This window comes from Glycine max, chromosome 19 (genome assembly GCF_000004515.6).
Source record: "Glycine max cultivar Williams 82 chromosome 19, Glycine_max_v4.0, whole genome shotgun sequence".
In the NCBI taxonomy this organism is placed as follows: domain Eukaryota; kingdom Viridiplantae; phylum Streptophyta; class Magnoliopsida; order Fabales; family Fabaceae; genus Glycine; species Glycine max.
Window position 1 is genome coordinate 43,448,258 of NC_038255.2, and position 8,327 is coordinate 43,456,584.

At 31.9% G+C, this 8,327-nt stretch overlaps 1 pseudogene; it reads right to left on the bottom strand.

Moving 5' to 3' along the window:
* Positions 1–446: 446 nt before the first annotated feature.
* LOC113000435 (pleiotropic drug resistance protein 1-like) lies at positions 447–5,213 on the bottom strand (annotated as a pseudogene).
* Between the last annotated feature and the right edge of the window lie 3,114 nt (positions 5,214–8,327).

Consider the following 8,327-nt stretch of genomic DNA (forward strand, 5'->3'; position numbering starts at 1 on the left):
TGAGCATTAATGTAATATTTAATGATATTAATATAGTATTTACATATATTAAATAATTTTTAAAAAAATACTTAATTACACAATTTGTACCCCATCTTGCGAATTTTGCCTACCTTAATTTTTTTTTGTGTATTTTGTCTACATATTTTCAAATTTTTGCAATTTTGTCCAAATTTGATAAATAAGCAGTCAACTTCCGTTGTTGGATTCCCCCCCCCCCCCCCCCCCACCTTCTCTCTCAATATTTTTTTAGAATTCTTTAGTTTTACACATAAAATTAATAATAAATATTTTGTTAAATTTATTATTTATTAGAATTTGATATTTAAGTAATTGTGTAAAAAAAAAAAATTCTCCCCTCCCCCCTCCCTTTGATACACTTTTGTATCCATCAATGATTTCATGTGCAACGATATGAACCTACATCAAAATTTACAATGACATTCTTAAACATCTTGATGGAGAAAGCAAAAATCAATGCAAAAAGATCCTGTGAATCCAACAACCATAGCTGCAACCACTCCCAAAAACTCATGCTTAAAACCAAAGTAATTCCTCAAAAAGTCTTCTACGTGAATGCTTCTTCCGTTGAAGTCAATACTGTCCTTTGTATCTCCAAACTGAGAAACCAACAACCCATACAGAGACCAAGGTAGTGGATTTGCCCAAGAGTACCATCTCCACCATATCGGGATCCTCTGTTAGTACATGTAAAAAAATAAAAGAAAAGAAACCTCATAAATTATGTATTCTTATATGCTTATTTAAAAAGAAAAAAAGGAAACATGCATAGATTACTTAACATGAAAAGAAGCTAAAATTAACTTACCGATTGTGGAACACAATAAAGCAGATGCACTCACGAGTAAAGCGGAAATGGATAGGGTTGGGGTGACGACTGTCAACATTTGGCCATAGTAGGTAAAATACAGGAGGGTGAAGAACATGAAAAAAGAGGTACCAAACAAACTTAGTGACACTCTACTCGTAACCAACCATAGATAGAGTAAACTATATAATGGCGTATTCCACAGTGTACAATAACTTAAGAATGTGTTTGGATAGAGAAATTTTAAATTTTAAGAATTTCAAATACTTCAATTGAAATTTTTTTATTTTCAAAATTTTGTGTTTGGATAAAAAAATTTAAAATTATGAGAATGAAAAAAATGAATGAAAAAAAAAGATATAATTGGTGTGCTAATTATACGTATGTTCATACCCGATCGATATTTTAAGATTCCAGATTTTTAGTTGTTTAAAATTCTGTTTTAAAATTCCAAAATTTTAAATTCTTCATGAAAAACATCCAAACAATAAATTCTAAATTACAAAAATTCAAATTCTCTAATAAATTACTTTTCCCAGTTAAAATTTTGTATCCAAACGTACTCTAAGGAATTTCAATTAGAGCCTGCATGAAAATATGAAGATTGATGAGGAAAAATATTTTCATTAATGAAAATAATCAAGTGCTTAAATAAATAAGATATTGCTTGCCTGAGCAACAGCATATGCCAAAGATGAATACATTCCAGCAGTCTTTTCCCTATAAAAGACGGTTCGCTCTACACTCACCACTGGTTGCATTGAATTGCAATTCTTAACACCAATAACCAAACAACTAACATTCATAAAGCCCATTGAATTAAAGAGATCTTGCACCCTGTCACTGCAATTAATTGGTCGATGTGAATTAATGTTTAAGAACAAATAGAAGGACGAGTGTGAAAGAGAATTTCCTAGAGTCCAGTTTGATCTTTACATTTTGGTGCCAAGTTTCCAATACATGCTCCCAAGCAACACACAGCAACAAGAGTAGTGATCGTGGAGGCACATGGCCACGAGAAGCCCGAGGAACTGGCCTCTAGCTTTCTCAATCTCGTGGGAGAAAACAAGATAAAGGAAAAGCGGAAAGTCATTGTTGATGAGGTTAATTATGAGTATATTTTGAACTTAAATTATATAAGAATTTATAATCTTTTTCTTCTAATTTTTTCTTTTTGAGCAAATAATTATTAAATTAATAACATTTAACTTTTTTGTGGAGAGAATATTAAAAGGGATAATTTATGATGTTTAATGAGTAAAATAAAACAAAAAAGTAGATAATTCAAGAAAGAAGAACTAATTAAGGAAATAATACTAATAAAGAAAAATAAGTTAATTAAAAAAAGAAGATTAATTAAAAAAATAGACTAATTAAGAAAATCAAACTAATTCAAAAGTCGTCTCAACTGTACCTGTAAAAGAAAAAAAGAGAAAAAGGAAAAGACACACAAAAATTCTAAAAGAAAATGCTATTCCTTATAGAAAACAAAACTAGAGAAGAAGCTCTAAATGTAATTTCTCTTCCAATCTATTTATAAATATTCATATATTTAATATTATTGTTCGTGGCTTGATCACACATTTTCATAGTAAGTTTTAGGGGTAACTTTGATCACACATTTGCATAGTAAGTTTTAGGGAAAAAAGTATCTAAATAAAGTCATCACTAGAAATGATATTTGTTTAGCCTATTATACATCTCTAATTTTAATGCAATTTATTATTATAGTCTGCAAAGGAACTTGGGAGAAAAAATAAATAAATTAGACTCTTTCATGCGGGGATCAAAATTAAAGTATACGATGCATGTGTAAATTGGAATAATTATAAATAGAGAAAAATCATTAATATTATATTGAAGAGTAGCTTTGATAGGTTAAGTTTTCAACATTCTCATTTTTTTTATTTTCCTCCTACAATAATATTGAATTTTCTCATCTTTTCTGTCTTTAATTAATTAATTAAATTTTTTGTTTAATTTCTCCTCTTATTTGATTTAATTTTCTGTCAATTTAAATTATTGTTTTTCTCATAATCTTCCCAAGACAATTTTCTTTAATTTTTTTATTAATAAAATATTTATCTACCTAAGTACAAATAAAATCTTTGATAGATTCCACATTCGAACTCCTATTTTAACTTTCCTGTTTAAGACGAATTGGTATACTTACCGATCCATCAACACACGTGTTCACAGGGACCTTGGTACACAATATGTGGATCAGAGAATAAAATTACATCGTCACAAAGATTGTAAGTCTCTGGTGGTGGCTGCAAGAGCGAGATCACAGCAGTCCCTTTGAGAAGGTGGACATATTGCTTAATTGATTTGACAATTTGAAATGTTGTTGAGCTATCCAAACCAGTAGATATTTCATCCATGAATAATACTCTAGAAGGACCAACTAGCATTTCTCCTGCATTAATAAATTTATAATTGTTAAAATTCTCACATAGACCAATTAGTTGAGGAAAATAAACTTGATGCATTTAGAGATTAAGGCCAAGCCTATTTTACCTGTTGTAACACGTTTCCTTTGTCCACCAGAGATACCTCTTATCATTGCATTTCTCATAACTATATCTGCACAGATCTCCAGTCCTAGAATCTGAAAATATAAAGTGAACAAAAATAAAATTAGCACAATTTCATAATGAGTTTATGAAGATCAGAGAAAAATTGAGTGAATGAATTTTACCCTTAAAATATAATCTGTTAACAGATTTGCATTCTGGCCTTCAGTTGCTACAGACTGAGAGACAAGTCACAATAGTTCAGCCACTTAATTAATTATTAAACATTCTATTTGTAAATCTAAAAGAAGTAGATGATGCACTCAACTTCAATATCAAAATCCATATCAAATGGAACAGTTCAATTTAAAAATTACGGCTTGTTTGCCATCAAATTAAACTAAGTTGCCACCTAGATCAAAACTCCACATATGATTGTCACCCGAGTAGGCACAAATTTCAAAAAATTAATATGTTGTAACTAGTTATAAAATGATTTCCATCATACCTTCATATAGATATCAATACCTAGATCAGGGACAATATTTGCTTCCTTCTCTCTTCTACACACCTCAGTTAGTATATCTGCATGATACAACATGTTTTTATTTCAAATATCAAGTTTTGTCCTCGTAATCGTATGAGATTTAACTATGAGAAAACAAAATAGCAATCACGTACACGAACCATATGCATGTCAACACCTTGTAATCTGGCTGAGTAGGCTAAGGTTTCTCTGATGGTCATTTTTCTCCAATATGGATATCATTTTGACCGACATATGCAGCAGTTCGCTGGGGTACAAATTCATTCATCTCATGACCATTATAAGTCACCTTTCCATTGAACTAATCAAGAATATTAGGCTAAGGTCCACCAGATAAAAATAAGGCAAAAATGTTAAAATCTTAATGTTAAACAATTTTATACATATAATAACCTTTAGGTTTGGATCAAGTTTTCCAGCCAAGGCCAAGAGGAGTGTGGTCTTTCCAGAACTTGGAGACCCAAAAAGCAATGTCATCCTGGAAAGGAGAAAATATATAAATTTTTTTATTGTTTTCCGAAGGTGTTAGCTAATTACTGCAGTCTTGTTTTTAATGATATATATTATGCATAAAGTATATCTGCATTATTACCAGGAAGGCTTTATTATTCCACTGACATCATGGAGAATATTCATATTTTGTCTTCCACTTCTAAGGATAGACTTCAACAATCCCTTCACAAAAGCCAAAAAAAAGGGGGAAATAAGCATTTAGACTCTCTGTTAATGATAATATATAACAGCTCTCTATAATATTTACCTCTACTATATTAACCATATAGTTGGTGAGGGTGGGCAAAGCTCTGCCTCCTAGATGAACATCCGCTTCAACATTTAAGTGCTCAAATCGAACTTCAATTGTAGGAATATCAACTCCAACCCTGTTGCCATTCAATGAGTAAGAAAAAAATCCATGCATCGGTTCATTTTTAAAAGCACAATAAAATAGTTTAAAAAAAATTGATAGTGGAATTAATTGTCACCTATCAGTTCGACTCCTGAGCTTTAACAAGAACTTCTCATTGTCCACTTCGGCATTTGCAATGGTCTTTCAAGCAAAGCTCTCGTTTCTTGCAACCCAAAGTTTGTGTATATCAATTTCACTGGCCTCCCCTTCTGGGTTAGTCAACAAGCCTTTCCGCAAACGTGAAACCGTGGGAAGCTTCTGAATCGCACCCCATTTGAGAGCTTCTTCATCATCATCACTGTGGAAAGAGTTGGAGAAGGTTGGATCTGCATCACTTTTCCTCCTAAGTGATGAACTACCAAACCCAAAACCCCTCCTACTTCCTGCTCTGAAAATGCCCTCACCACCCTCCATTTCCACTTCCTAGATGCAACCAAATAGTACATATCTTATTTGACTGAATGCACAATGAGACAGATTGATGGGATATATAATATAGTGTCAGTGTTTTCCACTCTTACACATTCACACGTGTATTAAATGGTTAGCTAATGAAGAGTCTCACTTGTTCAGTGATTGCTCATGAAATTCATTTTGCAGATTCTTATCTTTCATTGGAAAGATTTTGAAGATATTTACTTCCATAATCAGGCCAATAGTTTTGGCTTGTTGGGGGATATCATTATTGCCGAACCAAATGCTTATATTGCATTTGCTGGTAATAATGCTTCTGTTTCAGTGTTGAGGTTTTAATGCAAAACATACATCTATGTACTGTTGTGAAGAAACTTCTCATTGTCATCATCCACAAATTTGAGTACATTGTCCAACAGCTGCCTCTTGTCCAGCAGCCTAAGATTACTGATATCAACTTGGCAATGGACAACCTTTCCATTATAAAGCACTACACTCAGCATCCCTTTTCTCATGTGGTTGAGTGTAGGCAAGCACTCAATATATGACAGCCCATTTGAGATCCTCCTCATTATTCTCTTAGCTGCTGCGTCCACTCCTTATGAATGAAGATGCTGTCCAATCCGCTCTGTAACTCACTGAGGGCCTGCTCCCGTGATTTCTTTTTCCTGTGACCAAATCATTTCTATGTGGATGCCATTTAAATTTTAATACAAGCTCACTAACAGTAGCACCTAATTGAATGAATGGCTAGTGTTATATATGTGTATCTTATCTCAAATATCACATTCTCAAGGCACTCCAAGTTTGAAAGAAGAGGGAGGTGAACGTAGAGAGAATGATGAAAATTTGTGTACGTATCAGACTATGTTTGGATCAGAGAGGTACTTATAAACATATGAATCAATTGGCGTAAAATTATTTGAGTTTGATTATCATTCTCAAGTTAGAGTTTTGAGTATGAAGTACGTTAAATACTTAGGGAGAATTCTATAGTTTATAATGATTTTATCTTACTCATTACTTTCGATCGAAGATACATGTGGTCTTTAAGTAAATAAAGGAGTACCTTAGTCAAAATATAAATTAATTTTTTCTTTAAAAAAACAAATCTTTATAAAGAAAATATAAAATTAAAAATAAATATATTTAATATCTTTTTTTTACAAACATATATATATATATATATATATATATATTTAATATCTTACAAATATAAAATATATTCAATATTTTTCATTAAAAAAAGTAAGAGAATTAATAAAGAATGTTGTACGAAGATTTAGAATTATTTTATATAAGAATAATTTTATATCCTCCTACTAATCTTTTCATTTCTCTTTTATTAAATATTGAGTATGTTTTGTATGTTTAAGATATTAAATACATTTACTTTTCATTTAATGTTATTTTTATAAGATAGTAGGAAAAAATACAGGAGAATTAATAATACCCTTAACTGAGTAAACAACGATCTTCAAATTCTATTAAGTTTAGATTCTGATTTTCTGGATAAAGAATTTAGATTATGATACATTTATTGTGTACTAACTAAATCAACCAATGATAAATACATAGCAAACACTGTTATTAAAATCGAGTGTTACCAGGCTCATAGCCAGTTGAGATTATTCATTGGATCGGATGTGTTCATAACTCAGTGTTGATGACTTGATGTCATTAAATTGGAACTGAAATCGACTGGAACGGGTATAAATATAATCCATCTGGGCAAACTGAAGCTGTCCAGTGGTCCACTAATTAACTTGTTTCGCATCCCAAGGCCTGTTGCGGTTAGTGAGTACACGGTGGTCAAACTCTTATGAAAAGTGTCTTATGAAGAGTGTGCCTGCTGTCTACTGTGTCCAAGACATGCTGCACTGAGTGAATACACAGTGGTCACAATGTTATTAAGAACGTGTTTGATAAGAAAGAAAGAAAAAAAAAACAATATAGGTTATCAATAAAATGAAAGAAAAAGAAGAGAGAGAGAAGAGGGATTTTTTTTATTGTGATAACAAGTGATCCCCAGTTCCCTACCATAAATGCCACAGGGACCTCATGGGACAACATTTACAGGGCCTTGTGACAACCCAGTTTTAAGTTGTCCAAACACAAATGCATGCCGCATTGTGATTGAAAATAATTGTTCATATGTAACTCTGCATGTTGCAGGCGATAAGTAGGGTCATGGTTAGGATCTAATATTCCTTTCTAATTGTCAAATTCTTAATATTTGTGTTATTCTTTGCCTTTCATTTTCAGGTGTCTTCTAATTACTATGATGAATTTATATGAAGAGAACAAGGTAGTGCATATATTAAGCCTGGCTAGAATGTAAAATATTATAAGTGCCTACTGCCTAGTTTGTCTCACACTAATCTTCATAATTTGCAAAAATTGAGTTATGTACTTGTTGAACCTCTATTCTCACACTTAGACTTTCATGATGAAGGCACAACGCAGTTCTGCCACTTGCTAATTTGTGCACTTAAATAATAATGTTCCTCGTCAGTTAAGTTTTTTGGCTTGCTTATATGATTTCAAAGCTGAGTGTACTGTTGGCAATTATGTGTGGGATAAAGGTGGTGAGAGATTTCATATGTAAGTTTTCATGTTTACTGAGGCTGTCACTTTTTGGTTATTGAACTAATCAAACGAATTAAATTAACATAAATGCATATAAGCGTCATTGGGATAGTTGCAAAAGCCATCAAAGGCCAGACCACAGAAGCTGGTTTTCTTCACGGGGCTTGCAAAGGAGCTGTCACCAGAGCCATTGAAGCACTAGAGTTGCTAAATTTTGCTGCTGCTGAGGAGCTACTGTCTAATGTAATACTTCAATTCCATGGTTTGGCATTAGGATAGATTAACTCTTGTAAAGATATTTTTTGTATTCTCAAATGTTCTCAAAACACCTTATATTAAATACCATGATTATATGAATCTATACTTCAGAGTTCATATAATCATGTTATTTAGGAGAGGTACTCATTAAATAAATTGTGGGACTTACAAAAAATTTGACTTTCAATAAATTTCATCCAATAATAGAATTTTTTTTCAAAAGATTATGTTGATAGCATTTCTCCAATGGATTAATTTACAAATGTA